We start from the raw sequence: 22,666 nt of genomic DNA on the forward strand, positions 1-22,666 counted from the left end.
CCAGCCATACAACCAGTTAACCAGCCATACAACCAGTTAACCACCCAGCCATATAACCAGTTAACCACCCAGCCATACAACCAGTTAACCAGCCATACAACCAGTTAACCACCCAGCCATACAACCAGTTAACCACCCAGCCATACGACCAGTTAACCACCCAGCCATACAACCAGTTAACCACCCAGCCATATTACTAGTTAACCACCCAGCCATACAACCAGTTAACCACCCAGCCATATAACCAGTTAACCACCCAGCCATATAACCAGTTATGCACCCAGCCATATTACCAGTTAACCACCCAGCCATACAACCAGTTAACCACCCGGCCATATTACTAATTAACCACCCAGCCATACAACCAGTTAACCACCCAGCCATATTACCAGTTAACCACCCAGCCATACAACCAGTTAACCACCCAGCCATACGACCAGTTAACCACCCAGCCATATTACCAGTCAACCACCCAGCCATACAACCAGTTAACCACCCAGCCATACAACCAGTTAACCACCCAGCCATACAACCAGTTAACCACCCAGCCATACGACCAGTTAACCACCCAGCCATACAACCAGTTAACCACCCAGCCATACAACCAGTTAACCACCCAGCCATACAACCAGTTAACCAGCCAGCCATACAACCAGTTAACCACCCAGCCATACAACCAGTTAACCACCCAGCCATACAACCAGTTAACCACCCAGCCATACGACCAGTTAACCACCCAGCCATACAACCAGTTAACGACCCAGCCATACAACCAGTTAACCACCCAGCCATATGACCATTTAACCACCCAGCCATACGACCAGTTAACCACCCAGCCATACGACCAGTTAACCACCCAGCCATACGACCAGTTAACCACCCAGCCATATGACCAGTTAACCACCCAGCCATACGACCAGTTAACCACCCAGCCATACAACCAGTTAACCACCCAGCCATACGACCAGTTAACCACCCAGCCATATGACCAGTTAACCACCCAGCCATACGACCAGTTAACCACCCAGCCATACGACCAGTTAACCACCCAGCCATACTACCAGTTAACCACCCAGCCATACAACCAGTTAACCACCCAGCCATACGACCAGTTAACCACCCAGCCATACAACCAGTTAACCACCCAGCCATACGACCAGTTAACCACCCAGCCATATTGCCAGTTAACCAGGCGGCCACTAAAGCATGCATCCCCCACAGACAGACACACACACATTCAGCCCCCTCCACCCGCCAGGCAAGCCAGCGAGGCTGGCTTTTGCGGTGGTGGTAGTGGGGGTGTTGTCGGGGTGGGTGGAGGCTTGAGGCACGGGTGGAGGGGGAGGGGCCGTGTTTAAAACCGACGATCCACACTGCTCGTGGTGGGAATCAGTGGTAGAGCAAGCAGCAGCAGTCAAGACGTGTGTCTCTCGCTCTCTCACAGTCTCTCTCTCACTCACAATAGAACCCAGGGAGGGAGCTTCTCGACCCCTTGAAGCTTTCTACTGACAACTAAAACTACTGACGGTGATGCTGGTGATGATGGTGATGCTGGTGGTGATGATGGTGGTGATGGTTGTAACGTCTTAAGCAAGACAAGGAGCACTGCACTGCATTCAAGGGAACCGTAGCGGCCCCGCTTGGATTACAATAACGGCGATCGAAGATTTGAAAACGACGACGACAAACCAGAGGAGGGGAAACGTAACTGAGCGAAGGAACCATCCAGTGTCGGGGGAGAGAGTTGAGTGTGAGAGCGAGAGAGAGAGAGGAGAGGGGGGGGTTCGGAGTTTGCCGTGAGTTGTCAGCCAAGGGAGCAGCAGCAGCAAGAAGCCAGAGGGAAAAGTAAGGAGCGGTGAGTAACGAACACAAAACGCCTGCTCCGTGCGTGGTTTGCAGCGTCGCGAACGCGGTGCGATTTGCCTGCGCTGTGAACTGTGAGGATTTTGATATTCAACACAAGCGCAGCAGTAGGCTGGAGAACTCCACCACTATTCACTCACCACCATCCACTCACCACCACTCACCAACACTCACCACTCATCCACCCACCACCACTCACCAACACTCACCACCACTCATCCACCCACCACCATCCACTCCCCAACACCACTCACCACCACTCACCAACACCACTCACCAACACCACTCATCCACCACCACCATCCACTCACCACTCGCCACCATCCACTCACCACCATCCACTCACCAACACCACTCACCACCCACCACCTCCACCCACCACCACTACCTCCACCACCATCCACTCACTACCACCCCACCACCATCACCACCACCCACCACAACCACCACCCACCATCACCACTACCCACCATCACCACCACCCCACCACCATTCACCACATCACCACCACCATCACCACATCACCACCACCATCATCACCACCACTCACCACATCATCACCACCACCATCACCACCCCACCACCATCATCACCACCACCCCACCATCATCACCACCACCCCACCACCACCACTCACCACCACCACCACCACTCACCACCACCACCATCATCCACCACCTCACCACCCCACCACCACCTCACCACCACCCCACCACCACCACCACCTAACGACAGTAATCGGTTCCACGAGACCGTTCGAGGTGAGTTTGGTGGCTAAGCGAGTCTGGGGGGGGGGGGGGGCGGTACACGGCTAAATGATTAAATCGCACCTAAAGTTACTCCCCACCTACCCCCCTTTTCACCCAGAGAAAAGTCTTATCATATCTCTAAACAATGTGTATGACTAACATGCAAATGCCGATAACATTGTAAACGCGTGCTATTAAAAGAACCGTGGCTAATCGATGCATTCATTCATATTTACTGCACCTACAACAGACGTTGCAAACGGGGGGGGGATGGTCGGTAAGCGAACGCATGGGGCTCTATGGAGGCACTACACAACTAGACACTGCTATACACTACACACTACAATATACTACACTATACACACTGCTATACACTATACACTACACTACTATACACTACACTACACACTACACAACGAGACACTGCTATACACTACACTATACACTGCTATACACTACACTATACACTACACACTACCTATACACTACACAACTATACACTGCTATTCACTACACTATACACTACCTATACACTACACTATACACTACACACTACCTATACACTACACAACTATACACTGCTATTCACTACACTATACACTACCTATACACTACACTATACACTACCTATACCAGGGGTCGGCAACCTACGGCTCCGGAGCCGCATGCGGCTCTTTACGGGCTGCTTCTTGACAATATGTACAGTATGTACATAGATGCATTGCGGCTCTTGAAATACTGAATTTTGTACCGAATTGGAAAGAAATGGCTCTTCTTGTTATTTTGGTTGCCGACCCCTGACCTATACACTACACTATACACTACACCACAATACACTACACTGCTATACACGACACGACTATACACCACTAATATACACTACACTATACACTACTATACACTACACTATATACTACACTACTATACACTACTATATACTACACTATACACTACACTGCTATACACTACTATACACTACTACACACTACTATACACTACTACACACTACACTACTATACACTACACTACACTGCTATACACTACAATACACTACTATACACTACTACACCCTACTATACACTACTACACACTACACTACAATACACTTCACTATTCACGACACATTGGGCTCTATGGATGGCCGCCGTTAGGCCGTGAACAGGGGGGGGGGCGGTGCTCGTTCAGAGGGGGATTCTGCTGCTGCGCTGCGGTGCATCGGTGCAGTCGATCCCGAGACCCGATTCGTGATTTGATCAGTCTCGCGTCTCGTCTCGTGTCTCGTGTCGTGTTGCGTGTCGCGTCTTGTGTTGTGTTGCGTGTCTTGTGTTGTGTTGCGTGTCGCGTCTTGTGTTGTGTCGTGTTGTGTTGCGTGTCGCGTCTTGTGTTGTGTTGCGTGTCTTGTGTTGTGTTGCGTGTCGCGTCTTGTGTTGTGGTGTGTTGCGTGTCTTGTGTTGTGTTGCGTGTCGCGTCTTGCGTGTTGCGTCTCGTGTTGCGTTGCGTGTTGTGAGTGTTCGGAGGAATGAATTCGCTCCACACAGCTACAACATGCGGTGCACAGGACATACACACCCACACACACACAGACACACACACACCCACACACATACAGACACACACCCACACACATACAGACACACACCCACACACACCCCCACACACACACACAGACCCACACACAGACACACACACCCACACACACACACCCCCACACACACACACCCACCCACACACACACACCCCCACACACACACACCCACACACAGACACACACACAGACACCCACACACACAACCACACACACAGACACAAAGAGAAAGATCCCCCGTATAGCCTGAACAGACTGTAGGGGCAAGTGCTGTTAGCGAGTAGCAGTAGCACCTATGAAGGCCGGAACGGTACACGAGGGGGTGGGTGGCCAGCACCACGCCCAACCACCTTTGTCTCCCCAGTGGCGATGTTTACACACCGTACCAGGTACAAATTTGAGGCTGAGTCGACCTAGGGGAGGCCCAGGACCGGTTCAGATAATCGTCACTGGTGTTGGCCGTGAGCGGGAATCGAACTCGGGTCGTTAGGTTCGTAGCGCAGCGCGCTAACCACTACACTACCGCTCCCCACACACACACACCCGCACAACCACACACACACCCGCACAACCACACACACACAACCACACACACACACACACCAACCCAGACACACACACATCCACACACCCACACAACCACACACACACATCCACACCATCCACACACCCACCCACACATCCACACACACCCACACAACCACCCACACACAACCACACACACACACAACCCAGACACACATCCACACACATACACACACACCCCCACCCACCCCCACCCCTGTCCTACATCAGCCTTGAACAGACTGTCCCTCTGAGCGAGTGCCGTAGCAGCACCGACGAAGGCCGGCACGGACACACGAGGGCGTGGGGGTGGCCAGAACGACACCCGCCCCCTCGCCCGGCCGCCTTTGTCTCTCCTTCCACCCTCCCCCTCGCACAGAGATCCAGAGACTCGCATAACGAGCCAGAGACTCAGAGATCCAGAGACTCGCGCAGAGATCCATAGACTCAGAGATCCAGAGACTCGCGCAGAGATCCATAGACTCAGAGATCCAGAGACTCGCGCAGAGATCCATAGACTCAGAGATCCAGAGACTCGCGCAGAGATCCATAGACTCAGAGATCCAGAGACTCGCGCAGAGATCCATAGACTCAGAGATCCAGAGACTCGCGCAGAGATCCATAGACTCAGAGATCCAGAGACTCGCGCAGAGATCCATAGACTCAGAGATCCAGAGACTCGCGCAGAGATCCATAGACTCAGAGATCCAGAGACTCGCGCAGAGATCCATAGACTCAGAGATCCAGAGACTCGCGCAGAGATCCATAGACTCAGAGATCCAGAGACTCGCGCAGAGATCCATAGACTCAGAGATCCAGAGACTCGCGCAGAGATCCATAGACTCAGAGATCCAGAGACTCGCGCAGAGATCCATAGACTCAGAGATCCAGAGACTCGCGCAGAGATCCATAGACTCAGAGATCCAGAGACTCGCGCAGAGATCCATAGACTCAGAGATCCAGAGACTCGCGCAGAGATCCATAGACTCAGAGATCCAGAGACTCGCGCAGAGATCCATAGACTCAGAGATCCAGAGACTCGCGCAGAGATCCATAGACTCAGAGATCCAGAGACTCGCGCAGAGATCCATAGACTCAGAGATCCAGAGACTCGCGCAGAGATCCATAGACTCAGAGATCCAGAGACTCGCGCAGAGATCCATAGACTCAGAGATCCAGAGACTCGCGCAGAGATCCATAGACTCAGAGATCCAGAGACTCGCGCAGAGATCCATAGACTCAGAGATCCAGAGACTCGCGCAGAGATCCATAGACTCAGAGATCCAGAGACTCGCGCAGAGATCCATAGACTCAGAGATCCAGAGACTCGCGCAGAGATCCATAGACTCAGAGATCCAGAGACTCGCGCAGAGATCCATAGACTCAGAGATCCAGAGACTCGCGCAGAGATCCATAGACTCAGAGATCCAGAGACTCGCGCAGAGATCCATAGACTCAGAGATCCAGAGACTCGCGCAGAGATCCATAGACTCAGAGATCCAGAGACTCGCGCAGAGATCCATAGACTCAGAGATCCAGAGACTCGCGCAGAGATCCATAGACTCAGAGATCCAGAGACTCGCGCAGAGATCCATAGACTCAGAGATCCATAGACTCGCGCAGAGATCCATAGACTCAGAGATCCAGAGACTCAGAGATCCAGAGACTCGCGCAGAGATCCATAGACTCAGAGATCCAGAGACTCGCGCAGAGATCCATAGACTCAGAGATCCATAGACTCGCGCAGAGATCCATAGACTCAGAGATCCAGAGACTCAGAGATCCAGAGACTCGCGCAGAGATCCATAGACTCAGAGATCCAGAGACTCGCGCAGAGATCCATAGACTCAGAGATCCAGAGACTCAGAGATCCAGAGACTCGCGCAGAGATCCATAGACTCAGAGATCCAGAGACTCGCGCAGAGATCCATAGACTCAGAGATCCAGAGACTCGCGCAGAGATCCATAGACTCAGAGATCCAGAGACTCGCGCAGAGATCCATAGACTCAGAGATCCAGAGACTCATAGATCCAGAGACTCGCGCAGAGATCCAGAGACTCAGAGATCCAGAGACTCGCGCAGAGATCCATAGACTCAGAGATCCAGAGACTCGCGCAGAGATCCATAGACTCAGAGATCCAGAGACTCAGAGATCCAGAGACTCGCGCAGAGATCCATAGACTCAGAGATCCAGAGACTCGCGCAGAGATCCATAGACTCAGAGATCCAGAGACTCGCGCAGAGATCCATAGACTCAGAGATCCAGAGACTCGCGCAGAGATCCATAGACTCAGAGATCCAGAGACTCAGAGATCCAGAGACTCGCGCAGAGATCCATAGACTCAGAGATCCAGAGACTCGCGCAGAGATCCATAGACTCAGAGATCCATAGACTCGCGCAGAGATCCATAGACTCAGAGATCCAGAGACTCAGAGATCCAGAGACTCGCGCAGAGATCCATAGACTCAGAGATCCATAGACTCAGAGATCCAGAGACTCGCGCAGAGATCCATAGACTCAGAGATCCATATATCAATACCAGCAACGGTTGTGGCCAGCTCCACGCCCGGCCGCGTTTGTCTCCACCACTGGCGATGTTTACCACACATCGCAGCACCAGGCACTCATTTGATGCCCAGCCGACCTAGGGGAGGCCCAGGTCCGGTTCAAATAATCGCCACCGGTGTTGGCCGCGAGCGGGAATCGAACTCGGGTCTCTGCCGAGTTCGTAGCGCAGCGTAGCGCTAACCGCAGCGCCACCGCTCCCCGTAAGAGTACACACACACAAACCGCACGTTACACATTTTTCGATTTAAAGTTTTCGTGACTGCAGGGATTCATCTTCTTGGTTCTTTCGGTAAAGTCACGTAGAAGGGAAATAATAAAATAATAACAATAAAACATTATAAAATACAGTTCTCACGACGTTTCGGCCACAACGCAAGCAGCCGTCCTCAGGTGAAAAACAGGCCTGTCGGAAAGACAGCGTCTGAATGAACAGGTCTGTCGGAAAGACAGCGTCTGAATGAACAGGTCCGTCGGAAAGACAGCGTCTGAATGAACAGGTCTGTCGGAAAGACAGCGTCTGAATGAACAGGTCTGTCGGAAAGACAGCGTCTGAATGAACAGGTCTGTCGGAAAGACAGCGTCTGAATGAACAGGTCCGTCGGAAAGACAGCGTCTGAATGAACAGGTCTGTCGGAAAGACAGCGTCTGAATGAACAGGTCCGTCGGAAAGACAGCGTCTGAATGAACAGGTCTGTCGGAAAGACAGCGTCTGAATGAACAGGTCTGTCGGAAAGACAGCGTCTGAATGAACAGGTCTGTCGGAAAGACAGCGTCTGAATGAACAGGTCTGTCGGAAAGACAGCGTCTGAATGAACAGGTCCGTCGGAAAGACAGCGTCTGAATGAACAGGTCTGTCGGAAAGACAGCGTCTGAATGAACAGGTCTGTCGGAAAGACAGCGTCTGAATGAACAGGTCTGTCGGAAAGACAGCGTCTGAATGAACAGGTCTGTCGGAAGGACAGCGTCTGAATGAAACCTGTCTTTCCGACAGACCTGTTCTTCACCTGAGGACGGCTGCTTGCGTTGTGGCCGAAACGTCGTGAGAATTATTTTATTATGTTTCATTATTATTCTTTAATTATTTCCCTTCTACGTGACTTTACCGAAAGAACCAAGAAGATGAATCCCTGCAGTCACGAAAGAAGCTTTCAATCGAAACTACGTGGGATGTGGAGCCAGGATTCCCTGATGATAGCCTCTGGACAGAGGGGGGGGACGGTGATGGCTGTTGACTTCACTGCTCACGATTGTTGACTCACCCCCCCCCCCCCTCTGACTCTGCACCTTAAGGCCCCCCCCACCCCCTGCTGAATCCGTAAACCTGTACCCACTCTTATCCTCAAGATAACGGCATTAGACCGTGTGATACGATGGGCACACACACACACACGCGCACACTCTAACGGCATGAGTCTGTGCACTACGTTACTGTGTGTACAAAGACAAAGATCCCCCGTATAGCCTTAACAGACTGTAGGGGCAAGTGCTGTTAGCGAGCACCTATGAAGGCCGGAACAAGCAGAGCCTGAAACTGCTGCTGATGAGAAACTGAATTTCAAAACCAGCCCCTGCCTATATAAACCATCTTGTCAGTTCAACAATCATTGATTCAAGCAGAGCCTGAAACTGCTGCTGATGAGAAACTGAATTTCAAAACCAGCCCCTGCCTATATAAACCATCTTGTCAGTTCAACAATCATTAGTTCAAGCAGAGCCTCAAACTGCTGCTGATGAGAAACTGAATTTCAAAACCAGCCCCTGCCTATATAAACCATCTTGTCAGTTCAACAATCATTGATTCAAGCAGAGCCTGAAACTGCTGCTGATGAAAAACTGAATGTTGAAACCAGCCCCTGCCTATAAACCATCTGGGCAGTTCAACAATCATTGATTCAAGCAGAGCCTGAAACTGCTGCTGATGATGATGATGGGACAGTGAATATCCAAACCAGGGTCCTTGCCTATCAACTTCTGGGCAGTAAACGGCTGTGAAGACGTCGTAATTAAAGCAATGCTGCTAATAAGACGCGTTTCCCAGAAGGCCGTGCGTTGCTGATGGGATGTGTACACGTTGTTTTAATCTCCTGCACCCAGTGTCACTCAACAGCATTTGTCTGAGCCGAGCAAACTCCGCGAATTGGTTTCTAGTTTTCGAAACGAAACGATTCTTAAATCTTGGAACTCAATTTTAACCCACCTCCCAATGCGGCATCGACTGCAAACTTGGTATGCTTATGTCGTACTGATGACAATACTATGTTCTATCATAAAAACATATATATTTTTAAACATTCTTTTTTTATAGGTGACATGTTTCGGCTTGGGTCTAATTGTCCACGCTCAACTAACGTTGGCTGTAATTATTTTTAGTCGGTTACAACAACAGTATATTAAACATATAATGCAAAGTAGAAGGGAAATAATAAAATAATGAAATATTATTTGGGCATTCAGACGCTGTCTTTCCGACAGACCTGTTCATTCAGACGCTGTCTTTCCGACAGACCTGTTCATTCAGACGCTGTCTTTCCGACAGACCTGTTCATTCAGACGCTGTCTTTCCGACAGACCTGTTCATTCAGACGCTGTCTTTCCGACAGACCTGTTCATTCAGACGCTGTCTTTCCGACAGACCTGTTCATTCAGACGCTGTCTTTCCGACAGACCTGTTCATTCAGACGCTGTCTTTCCGACAGACCTGTTCATTCAGACGCTGTCTTTCCGACAGACCTGTTCATTCAGACGCTGTCTTTCCGACAGACCTGTTCATTCAGACGCTGTCTTTCCGACAGACCTGTTCATTCAGACGCTGTCTTTCCGACAGACCTGTTCATTCAGACGCTGTCTTTCCGACAGACCTGTTCATTCAGACGCTGTCTTTCCGACAGACCTGTTCATTCAGACGCTGTCTTTCCGACAGACCTGTTCATTCAGACGCTGTCTTTCCGACAGACCTGTTCATTCAGACGCTGTCTTTCCGACAGACCTGTTCTTCACCTGAGGACGGCTGCTTGCGTTGTGGCCGAAACGTCGTGAGAATTATTTTATTATGTTTTATTTTCATTATTTTATTATTTACCTTCTACGTGACTTTAACGAAAGAACCAAGAAGATGAATCCCTGCAGTCACGAAAGCTTTAAATCGAAATTTAATGCAAAGTACTTGAACAAATTTTTTTTTTTTTACTTTTTACTACATTTCATAAAAGCGTGTTTTTAAAAACAGTTTTTTCAAATATTCTTTTTGTATTGCAGCAGGCAACTGCGTAGCTCTTTGTGCAGAAGTGACCCTGGCTATCGCAAACGATGGCGGCTCAAAGAAGTGGCGACAGCTTCACCTTATCCTCATCATCACCACGTGGAAATAAATAACCTACCGGGCAAATACCCTCTAAACGAAGTCTTGGTTCTTTCGGTAAAGTCACGTAGAGAGCAAATAAAATAAGAATAAATGACGACGTTTCGGGCGCAACGCACAAGTGACGGATTCCTGCAGTCACGAAAACTCTCTAAACGGGCGATGTTGTCGATTGTAAATGTGGAGGGGAAAAACCGGAGGACCTGGAGAAAAATCCACGCGAACACGGGGAGAGAGAAAGAGACACGCAAACTCGATGATGATGAGAGAGAGACACGCAAACTCCACATACACAGCAGCAGGCATCGTGAGGATCGGGATCGTACCCACGACCTCCTGTGCACCAGGCGAGGTAGTTAACAGCTCCTAGCCACCGCGATGATGAGAGAGAAAAATACAAACTCCAAATATACAGCAGCAAGCATCATAAGGGTCGGGATCGAACCCACGACCTCCTGTACACCAGGCGAGGTAGTCAACATCTCATAGCCACCGTGATGATGATGATGGGAGAGACACTCAGACTCCACATATACAGCAGCAGCAGGCATCGTGAGGATCGGGATCGAACCCACGACCTCCTGTATACCAGGCGAGGTAGTCAACATCTCATAGCCACCGTGATGATGATGATGGGAGAGACACTCAGACTCCACATACACAGCAGCAGGCATCGTGAGGATCGGGATCGAACTCACGACCTCCTGTGCACCAGGCGAGGTAGTCAACATCTCCTAGCCACCGTGATGATGATGATGAGAGAGAGAGAGACACTCACTCCACATACACAGCAGCAGCAGGCATCGTGAGGATCGGGATCGAACCCACGACCTCCTGTGCACCAGGCGAGGTAGTCAACATCTCCTAGCCGTGCGTCCCCTCGTGAACTGTTTATTTTGACAACCCCGTAAGAGATGTGTAAAACACCGCTGGTTGTCAACCTCGATGAAGACACGGTTTTTGTTTGACGCGTCGATGCGCATGAAAACCTTCATCTGGTTCCGTCTGCCTGTGTCCAAATACGTGTTTGGAGCGTGTGTGTGTGGAGTGTGTTTGGAGCGTGTGTGTGTGGAGTGTGTGTGGAGTGTGTGTGTGTGGAGCGTGTGTGTGTGTGTGGAGTGTGTGTCTATGACTGTGTGTGTGTGCAGTGTGTCTATGACTGTGTGTGTGAAGCGTGTGTCTGACTGTGTGTGTGTGGAGCGTGTGTGTGTGTGTCTGTGTGGAGCGTGTGTGTGTAGCGTGTGTGTGTGTCTATGACTGTGTGTGTAGCGTGTGTGTGTGTGTCTATGACTGTGTGTGTGTAGCGTGTGTGTGTGTCTATGACTGTGTGTGTGTAGCGTGTGTGTAGCGTGTGTGTGTGTGTGTCTATGACTGTGTGTGTGTGTCTATGACTGTGTGTGTAGCGTGTGTGTGTGTGTCTATGACTGTGTGTGTGTCTGTGTGTGTGTAGCGTGTGTGTGTCTATGACTGTGTGTGTGTAGCGTGTGTGTGTGTGTCTATGACTGTGTGTGTGTCTGTGTGTGTCTGTGTGTGTGTGTCTATGACTGTGTGTGTGTAGCGGGTTTGTCTAGCGGTAAGCGCTACGCTGCGCTACGAACCCGGCGTGCCGAGTTCGATTCCCACTCGTGACCAATACCAGGTGACGATTATCTCACACCGGTCCTGGGCCTCCTCCCCTAGGTCGACTCGGCCTCAAATGAGTACCGAGTGTGCCACGTGTACACTGCCACCGGGGAGACAAAGGCGGCCGGGCCTGTTGCTGGCCACCCAACCCCTCATGTGCCGTGCCGGCCTGCATCGGTGCTACTCGCTCACAGCACTTGCCCCAAGTCAGTTACAGGCTACACGGGGGATCTTTGCCTTTGTGTCTGAGCGTGGAGCGGGAGTGTAGCGGTTAGCGAGCGAGCTGCCCCACGAACCCTTCTCACGAAAACCCACATCTGGTTATGTCTGCCTGTGTGACTGTGTGTGAGACTGTGTGTGTGAGACTGTGTGTGTGAGACTGTGTGTGTGAGACTGTGTGTGTGAGACTGTGTGTGTGAGACTGTGTGTGAGCGTGTGTGTGAGCGTGTGTGTGAGACTGTGTGTGTGAGACTGTGTGTGTGAGACTGTGTGTGAGACTGTGTGTGAGACTGTGTGTGTCTTTGTTTGAGTGGGGAACGGTAGTGTAGCGGTTAGTGAGCGCGCTGCCCCACCACCCCCTGCTCACGAAAAACCCCATCTGGTTCCGTCTGCCTGTGTGACTGTGTGTGAGCGTGTGTGTGTGACTGTGTGTGTGAGACTGTGTGTGTCTTTGTTTGAGTGGGGAACGGGAGTGTAGCGGTTAGTGAGCGCGCTGCCCCACGAACCCTTCTCACGAAAAACCCCATCTGGTTATGTCTGCCTGTGTGACTGTGTGTGAGCGTGTGTGTGTGAGACTGTGTGTGAGCGTGTGTGTGTGACTGTGTGTGAGCGTGTGTGTGTGACTGTGTGTGTGAGACTGTGTGTGAGCGTGTGTGTGTGACTGTGTGTGTGAGACTGTGGGACCGTCCCACCTGATGACGGAGACTTGTGTTGCCTCCGAAACGTCGTGATTTTTGTTTTATTTTATTTTATTTTCATTAATTTTGATGTTTTACCTACGTGACTTTACCGAAAAAAAACCTAAGAATACATTATACACTTTAATACCCACTACACTATACACTACACTACCCACCACACTATACACTACACACTACACTACACACTACACTATAGACCACAATACCCACTACACTATACACTACACTATACACTACAATACCCACTACACTATACACTACAATACCCACTACACTATACACTACACTATACTATACACTACACTACACACTACAATACCCACTACACTATACACTACACTATACACTACAATACCCACTACACTATACACTACACTATACTATACACTACACTATACACTACAATACACTATACACTACAACACCCTACATACCACACTATACACGACACTGCTATGCACGACAACACACCCTACTCCATAGAGAACGCATTTCTCTAGACCCGCTTCTCGCGGCGTTCAGTTCGCTGTGTTTCTCATCTTCCCCCGGCACCGCCGCTTAGCGCGCTCGGAGTACGTACGGCGCGAAAGAATTTCGATTTGAAGCTTTCGTGACTGCAGGGATTCATCTTCTTGGTTCTTTCGGTAAAGTCACGTAGAAGGGAAGTAATAAAATAATAAAAATAAAACATAATAAAATAATTCTCACGACGTTTCGGCCACAACGCAAGCAGCCGTCCTCAGGTGAAGAACAGGTCTGTCGGAAAGACAGCGTCTGAATGAACAGGTCTGTCGGAAAGCCAGCGTCTGAATGAACAGGTCTGTCGGAAAGACAGCGTCTGAATGAACAGGTCTGTCGGAAAGCCAGCGTCTGAATGAACAGGTCTGTCGGAAAGACAGCGTCTGAATGAACAGGTCTGTCGGAAAGACAGCGTCTGAATGAACAGGTCTGTCGGAAAGACAGCGTCTGAATGAACAGGTCTGTCGGAAAGCCAGCGTCTGAATGAACAGGTCTGTCGGAAAGACAGCGTCTGAATGAACAGGTCTGTCGGAAAGACAGCGTCTGAATGAACAGGTCTGTCGGAAAGACAGCGTCTGAATGAACAGGTCTGTCGGAAAGACAGCGTCTGAATGAACAGGTCTGTCGGAAAGACAGCGTCTGAATGAACAGGTCTGTCGGAAAGCCAGCGTCTGAATGAACAGGTCTGTCGGAAAGACAGCGTCTGAATGAACAGGTCTGTCGGAAAGCCAGCGTCTGAATGAACAGGTCTGTCGGAAAGACAGCGTCTGAATGAACAGGTCTGTCGGAAAGACAGCGTCTGAATGAACAGGTCTGTCGGAAAGACAGCGTCTGAATGAACAGGTCTGTCGGAAAGCCAGCGTCTGAATGAACAGGTCTGTCGGAAAGACAGCGTCTGAATGAACAGGTCTGTCGGAAAGACAGCGTCTGAATGAACAGGTCTGTCGGAAAGACAGCGTCTGAATGAACAGGTCTGTCGGAAAGACAGCGTCTGAATGAACAGGTCTGTCGGAAAGACAGCGTCTGAATGAACAGGTCTGTCGGAAAGACAGCGTCTGAATGAACAGGTCTGTCGGAAAGACAGCGTCTGAATGAACAGGTCTGTCGGAAAGACAGCGTCTGAATGAACAGGTCTGTCGGAAAGACAGCGTCTGAATGAACAGGTCTGTCGGAAAGACAGCGTCTGAATGAACAGGTCTGTCGGAAAGACAGCGTCTGAATGAACAGGTCTGTCGGAAAGACAGCGTCTGAATGAACAGGTCTGTCGGAAAGACAGCGTCTGAATGAACAGGTCTGTCGGAAAGACAGCGTCTGAATGAACAGGTCTGTCGGAAAGACAGCGTCTGAATGAACAGGTCTGTCGGAAAGACAGCGTCTGAATGAACAGGTCTGTCGGAAAGACAGCGTCTGAATGAACAGGTCTGTCGGAAAGACAGCGTCTGAATGAACAGGTCTGTCGGAAAAACAGACCTGTTCTGCACTGTTAGACATCAGATGTTTAGACAGACGCTGTCTTTCCGACAGACCTGTTCTTCACCTGAGGACGGCTGCTTGCGTTGTGGCCGAAACGTCGTGAGAATTATTTTATGTTTTATTTGTATTATTTTGTTATTATTTACATTCTACGCGACTTTACCGAAAGAACCAAGAAGGTGTGAAAGAAGTCTAGCATACGCACGCGTACGTACGATTGGCAACTCTTATCGACGGGCCCCCCCCCCCACAACCCACCACGCTAGCCTGGCCCACGTATAAAATAGCGACGACAACGACGATTAATGCAAGTCCGGATTTTCAAGGTTGTGCACGGAGGGAGGGGAGCGTACTGGCAACTTTAGGGGCCGTCCATAAATGACGTCACGCACCTATTGGGGGGGTTTGGGGGGGGGGGTCAGACGTTTGTGACGATGTGTGACGAGGGGGGGTGGAGGTTTGAGAAATGTGACGTCACATCAAAATGCGCAACTTTCAATAAATATAGGATTCATCTTCTTTGTTCTGTCGATAAAGTCACGTAGAAGGGAAATAATAAAATAATAAACATAAAACACCATAAAATACAATTCTCACTTATCATGTTTTATTTTTATTATTTTATTATTTCCCTTCTACGTGACTTTACCGAAAGAACCAAGAAGATGAATCTCTGCAGTCGCGAAAGCTTTAAATCGAAAAATATACTATTGCTATAACAACACTAATTGTTACAGCAACACTCCTACAACATCAGAGTGCAGCGCCACATTAAATACGCACTACAATGACAATAGTTTAGAGCGATTTGAAGCATGTTTTACTTTCAAAATGGAAAAACGGTTTTGGGGGGGGCAGAGCTTTGTGACATCATATTTGAGGGGGGCTCTGACTTTTTGTGACGCCGTGTGACGAGAGAGGGGGGGGTCAAAACTCGTCCAAAATCGCGTGACGTCATTTATGGACGGTCCCTTACGCAACGGAAAGCGAGGTGTGGTGGTGGTGGGGGGGGGTGAATTGTAGCCAGGCCTTATCCCCGCGTGTGTATTTCGAAGCGTGTTCGTTTCACGGCAATGTGGATGTGGTTTTGGTGGATGCGGGTTACAGTGTGCGAGTGTGGAGAGAGCGCTACACCGCGCCACGAACCCATTCCCGCTCACGGCAAAGCCGACACCCAACGACGGATTATCTGAACCCGTCCTGGGTCTCCCCTAGGTCGACTCGGCCTCAATTGAGTATTTGGCGCGGTGTGTGGCAAACATCGTCACTGGTGAGACAAAGGTGGTTGGGCGTGGTGCTGGCCACCCACCCAAACATAGTGTGCCGTTCCAGCCTTCATAGGTGCTGCTACTCACTAAAGGTGCACTTGCCCCAACGGTATGTTAAGGCTATACCGGGGATCCTTATCTTTGGTGTGGTGTGTGTTGTCGATTTGGCTCTTGTGGGAGGAGGAAACCGGAAAACCCGAAGGAAATGTGTGCAGAACAGGGGGAGAGAACACACACACTCCACTCACTCACTGTGCAGAACAGCGGGAAATTATACAAACTACACTCACTGTAGAACAGGGGGAAATTATACAAACTACACTCACTGTGCAGAACAGCGGGAAATTATACAAACTACACTCACTCACTGCAGAACAGGGGGAGAGAACATACAAACTCCACTCACTCTGTAGAACAGGGGGAGATCACACAAACTCCACTCACTCACTCTGTAGAACAGGGGGAGATCACACAAACTCCACTCACTCACTCTGTAGAACAGCGAGAAATTATACAAACTCCACTCACTCACTGTGTATAACATGGGGAGATCATACAAACTCCACTCACTCTGTAGAACAGCGGGAAATTATACAAACTACACTCACTCACTCTGCAGAACAGCGGGAAATTATACAAACTACACTCACTGTAGAACAAGGAGAGATCTCACAAACTCCACTCACTCACTCTGTAGAACAGGGGGAGATCATACAAACTCCACTCACTCTGTAGAACAGGGGGAGATCACACAAACTCCACTCACTCTGTAGAACAGGGGGAGATCACACAAACTCCACTCACTCTGTACAACAGGGGGAGATCACACAAACTCCACTCACTCTGTACAACAGTGGGAGATCACACAAACTCCACACACTGCAGAACACGATTGTAAATGTGGAGGGAAAAACTGGAGGACCCGGAGAAAAATCCACACGACCACGAAGAGAGAGAGAGACAGATACACGCAAACTCCAAATATACAGCAGCAGGCCTTGTCCGGGTCGGTATCGAACCCACGACCTCCCGCATACAAGGCGAGGTGATTAACAGCTCCGAGCCACCGTGGCACCCACGTTTATTTAAGACCGAGAAGAAAATATGCAAACGGCCAAAAAAAGAAATGTAGGAGTCAATTCATTGGGGCAGCGGTGTGGAAAGTTTACGCACTCGACCGTGAGTATTTACATGTTTCGCAGTGGGAGGGGTGGGCGCAGTGGTGAGCGCACTCCGCTCCGAACCCCGGTGATCTACGGTCACCACGACGGTCACCACCACCGTCTCATCGCACAGAGACCCTGAGACTCATCTCACAGAGGCACAGAGACCCATAGACTCATCGCACAGACCCACAGACTCATTGGACAGAGACCCATAGACTCATCACGCAGAGACCCACAGACTCATTGCGCATGGAACCACAGACTCATCACACAGAGACCCACAGACTCATCGCGCAGAGAACCACAGACTCATTACGCAGAGAGCCACAGACTCATCACACAGTGACCCACAGGCTCACACAGAGACCCACAGACTCATCACACAGAGACCCACAGACTCATCGCACAGAGACCCACAGACTCATCACGCAGAGACCCACAGACTCATCACGCAGAGACCCACAGACTCGCACAAGAGACCCACAGACTCATCACACAGAGACCCACAGACTCATCATCGCACAGAGACCCAAGTTCAACATACATACACGTACACACACGACCATCGACCTATCCGCCCCCTCCTCCCAACCTCATCACGTCTCCCACCTCAGTCTACCTCCACCCCCCCCCACACATCCAGCTGCCAGGTGCACCGCGTTCTGCAACATTCCTGCACATCCCCAGCTGCTAAGCAGAGACGACCGCGGAAAGATCGTCCCGTCAGGGAGGGGAAGGGGGGGGAAAGCAAGTAAACCCGTAAAAACAAAGTGTTTCACTATAAATCCTTTATATGCGTGGCGGCTAGAGTCCTCTCGTCCTCTGGCTTGAGATGGCTGCCACCTATGGGTCAGATGATTGCCTGCCACCATTAAGCAATTGGTAATTAAATATAAAAAAAAAAATCCTAAAAAGTGTAACATTTTTGAAAAAAATTTTCACGAAAATAAATTGTCACGCACAACGAGTCTGTGTGCAAAATGTCAGCTCGATTGGATCACGGGAAGTGGGTTAAAAAAACGACCGAAAGATTTGCACGGTCGTAAGCGCGCAAGCAAGCAAGCGAACTTAATATAAAGGATTTAAAAAAGCAACGAGCCTACCTTTTACCCTACCCTTTACCTTACCACAATACAATCACTCTACCCTTACCTTTTACCCTTTAGCAGGTAAGGTAAAAGTGTAAAAACAACGAGCCTACCTTTTACCCTACCCTTTACCTTACCACAATACAATCACTCTACCCTTACCTTTTACCCTTTAGCAGGTAAGGTAAAAGTGTAAAAGCAACGAGCCTACCTTTTACCCTACCCTTTACCTTACCACAATACAATCACTCTACCCTTACCTTTTACCCTTTAACAGGTAAGGTAAAAGTGTAAAAGCAACGAGCCTACCTTTCACCCTACCTTTTACCTTACCACAATACAATCACTCTACCCTTACCTTTTACCCTTTAGCAGGTAAGGTAAAAGTGTAAAAACAACGAGGCTACCTTTTACCCTACCCTGTACCCTTACCCATTGGCATGTCGACACCTTTACCCTTTTACCCGCTAAAAAGGTTACAATTACCTTACCTTGCCGATGCCTACACTGAGCGCTGGCAATGAGACACCCGACATGGCCGCACGCACGCGGCGAGAATGGACGTTTCTTTGCCGTTTCACGTGCGCGTCCGTCCCTGTGCGTAGCGACGTGCGCCTGGCACTGCGGAACGCTGCCCCCGTGGTCGTGATGGTTAGCGACGCGCGGTAGCGATGTACGTGCTGAACTTCTTTCGCGCCGTACGTGGACAACCGTGCCGATCGGACGAAGCGCATTTTGAAAGAGTGCGATGCAGTGTGCGAGTCTGTGGGTCTCTGTGGGTGAGTCTGTGGGTCTCTGTGGGTGAGTCTGTGGGCCTCTGTGTGATGAGTCTGTGGGTCTCTGTGTGATGAGTCTGTGGGTCTCTGTGTGATGAGTCCATGGGCCTCTGTGTGATGAGTCTGTGGGTATCTGTGATGAGTCTGTGGGTCTCCGTGTGATAAGTCCATGGGCCTCTGTGGGGTGAGTCTGTGGGTCTCTGTGTGATGAGTCTATGAGCCTCTGTGTGATGAGTCTATGGGTTTCAATATGATGAGTGTATGGGTCTCTGTGTGTGAGTCTGTGGGTCTCTGTGTGATGAGTCTGTGGGTCTCTGTGTGATGAGTCTATGGGTCTCTGTGTGGTGAGTCTATGAGCCTCTGTGTGATGAGTCTATGGGTTTCAATATGATGAGTGTATGGGTCTCTGTGTGTGAGTCCATAGGTCTCTGTGTGATGAGTCTGTGGGCCTCTGTGTGATGAGTCTATGAGCCTCTGTGTGATGAGTCTATGGGTCTCTGTGTGGTGAGTCTATGAGTCTCTGTGTGATGAGTCTATGGGTATCTGTGTGGTGAGTCTATGGGTCTCTGTGTGGTGAGTCTATGGGTCTCTGTGTGGTGAGTCTATGGGTCTCTGTGTGGTGAGTCTATGGGTCTCTGTGTGATGAGTCTGTGGGTCTGTGTGATGAGTCTACGGGTCTCTGTGTGATGAGTCTATGAGTCTCTGTGTGGTGAGTCTATAGGTCTCTGTGTGGTGAGTCTATGGGCCTCTGTATGATGAGTCCATGGGTCTCTGTGTGATGAGTCTATGGGTCTCTGTGTGATGAGTCCATGGGTCTCTGTATGATGAGTCCATGGGTCTCTGTGCGATGAGTCTATGGGCCTCTGTATGATGAGTCCATGGGTCTCTGTGTGATGAGTCTGTGGGTCTGTGTGAAGAGTCTATGAGTCTCTGTGTGATGAGTCTATGGGTCTGTGTGATGAGTCTGTGGATCTCTGTGTGATGAGTCTGTGGGTCTCTGTGTGAGTCTGTGGGTCTCTGTGTGATGAGTCTATGAGTCTCTGTGTGATGAGTCTGTGGGTTTCGGTGGCTTCCTAATATCGGAAGGGGAGAGCGTTCCAGATGGCCGCAGTAACGGATCTTAACGCGGCGGCGACGACGCAGCAGCAACCACCATCTGTCAACATCCCTTTCCTTCCCCTCCTCCTCCTACTCGCCGTCGCGTTTGCCGACAGACACAGACAGACAGACAACTCGCCGTCGTCGTCATCGTCATCCTGGTCGTGTGAACTTCCTTTGCTGCTGCGGTGCAAAAGTTTCGCCGCAGACTCCCGACAACGCGATTGTCCCCGTGTCTGGCGGTGCGCGCGAGACGGCGGCTAAACAGGGACCCGCAGGGTTAAGTGACGGTGGGTCGGTGGGTGGGTGGGTCGGTGGGTGGGTGGGTGGGGAGAGGTGCGGCGTGGGGAGGGGGTTAGCGGGATGAGGTCAGGGTTACGTGGGGTTAGCCCGAGTGTTGGACACGGCCCATTATAAAGGTTGTAGTGTGTGGTGTGGAGCGTAGTGTGTAGTATGTAGCGTAGTGTGTATTGTGTATTGTAGTGTATAGTGTAGTGTATGTAGGTTGAAAATTAATTTCGCACAACCGTACATAGTGTGTAGTATGTAGTGTGTAGTGTAGTGTGTGTAGTGTATAGCGTAGTGTGTAGTGTAGTGTGTGTAGCGTATAGTGTAGTGTGTGTAGCGTATAGTGTAGTGTGTAGTGTAGCGTATAGTGTAGTGTAGTGTGTGTAGCGTATAGTGTAGTGTGTAGTGTAGTGTGTAGCCTATAGTGTAGTGTATAGTGTAGTGTGTAGTGTAGTGTGTGTGTAGCGTATAGTGTGTAGTGTAGTGTGTAGTGTGTGTAGTGTAGTATATAGTGTAGTGTGTGTAGTGTGTAGTGTAGCGTATAGTGTGTAGTGTGTAGTGTGTGTAGTGTGTAGTGTAGTATATAGTGTAGTGTGTGTAGTGTAGTGTATAGTGTGTAGTTTTGTGTAGTGTATAGTGTAGTGTATAGTGTAGTGTATAGTGTAGTGTGTGTACGTTGAAAATTAATTTCGCACCCATACGTAGCCGACCGTGCTAATCGGAGGCGCGGGTAATGGGAGGACAGCAAACTAAACACAACAACAACAAGAAGCAGTTCTAAAGAAATGAGTTTGTCCATCCTGACGGTGATTTAAAAGTGCAAAGCTCCCGGTGTCTTCCTCATGTCTTAAGGAAGAGACCCACAGAGACCCACAGAGACCCCCATACAGACCTACACTCGTACGCCTGTTGAACTTCTTTCGCACGATGTGCCACGGTGTACAGGAGATGTTATGGGTTCGATCCTGACTGTGACGATGCCTGCTGCACATTTGGAGTTGGCGTGTCTCTCTCTCTCTGTCTGTCTCCGCGTGGATTTTTCTCCAGGCCCTCCGGTTTTTTTTCCCCCTCCCCATTTAGAAACAACATCGCCACGCGTTTAGAACATTTGGCGCACTGCTGGAAAAAAAGTTCCCACGATGACGACGACGATGATGGTGAGCCCACTTTCTTGGGCTATCATTTGTGAAAGCGAGGTCGCTCCTGATAAATTAGCTCTGTAGTAGCTTGGTGGGCCCTTACCTGGCAAACGTGACGGGCGTGTAGGTGATTCTGTTTTACATTTGCGTGCTGTGGTTAAAATAGGGAAGTACAAAACCTCGACCAGGTGCAGGGTTTGCCTGAGTCATAGTGGGGGGGTGAGTGGGGGGGTGGGGTGTGGGATTGAGGGGTTGTATGGGGTTCGTGGGGTGGGTGGATGGGTGGGTGGATGAGTGGGTGGTGGGTGGGTTGGGTGGTGGATGGGTGGGTGGTTGGGTGGGTGGTTGGGTGGATGGGTGGTTGGGTGGGTGGGTGGGTGGGTGGTTGGGTGGGTGGATGGGTGGGTGGGTGGTTGGGTGGGTGGGTGGGTGGGTGGGTGGTTGGGTGGGTGGGTGGGTGGTTGGGTGGGTGGGTGGGTGGTTGGGTGGATGGGTGGTTGGGTGGGTGGGTGGGTGGTTGGGTGGGTGGGTGGGTGGTTGGGTGGGTGGGTGGGTGGATGGGTGGATGGGTGGTGGATGGGTGGATGGGTGGTGGATGGGTGGGTGGTGGGTGGGTGAG

The 22,666-nt window shown here is 50.3% G+C and overlaps 2 protein-coding genes across 3 annotated transcripts in view; one reads left to right on the forward strand and one right to left on the reverse strand.

Moving 5' to 3' along the window:
* Positions 1–22,666, reverse strand: part of LOC144952144 (retinoblastoma-associated protein-like) — a 194,877-nt gene that overhangs the window by 33,214 nt on the left and 138,997 nt on the right. The window lies entirely within an intron of this gene.
* LOC144952211 (lysophosphatidic acid receptor 6-like) overlaps positions 1,355–22,666 on the forward strand; it is a 39,312-nt gene continuing 18,000 nt past the window's right edge. Inside the window, exons 1-2 of one of the 2 annotated variants that reach the window (XM_078882622.1) lie at positions 1,355–1,855; positions 12,370–12,518. The gene's annotated coding sequence lies outside the window, so the exon portion shown is untranslated. The remainder of the gene's footprint in view (positions 1,856–12,369; positions 12,519–22,666) is intronic. The other variant, XM_078882621.1, reaches the window with a different exon arrangement.

This window comes from Lampetra fluviatilis, chromosome 66 (genome assembly GCF_964198595.1).
Source record: "Lampetra fluviatilis chromosome 66, kcLamFluv1.1, whole genome shotgun sequence".
In the NCBI taxonomy this organism is placed as follows: domain Eukaryota; kingdom Metazoa; phylum Chordata; class Hyperoartia; order Petromyzontiformes; family Petromyzontidae; genus Lampetra; species Lampetra fluviatilis.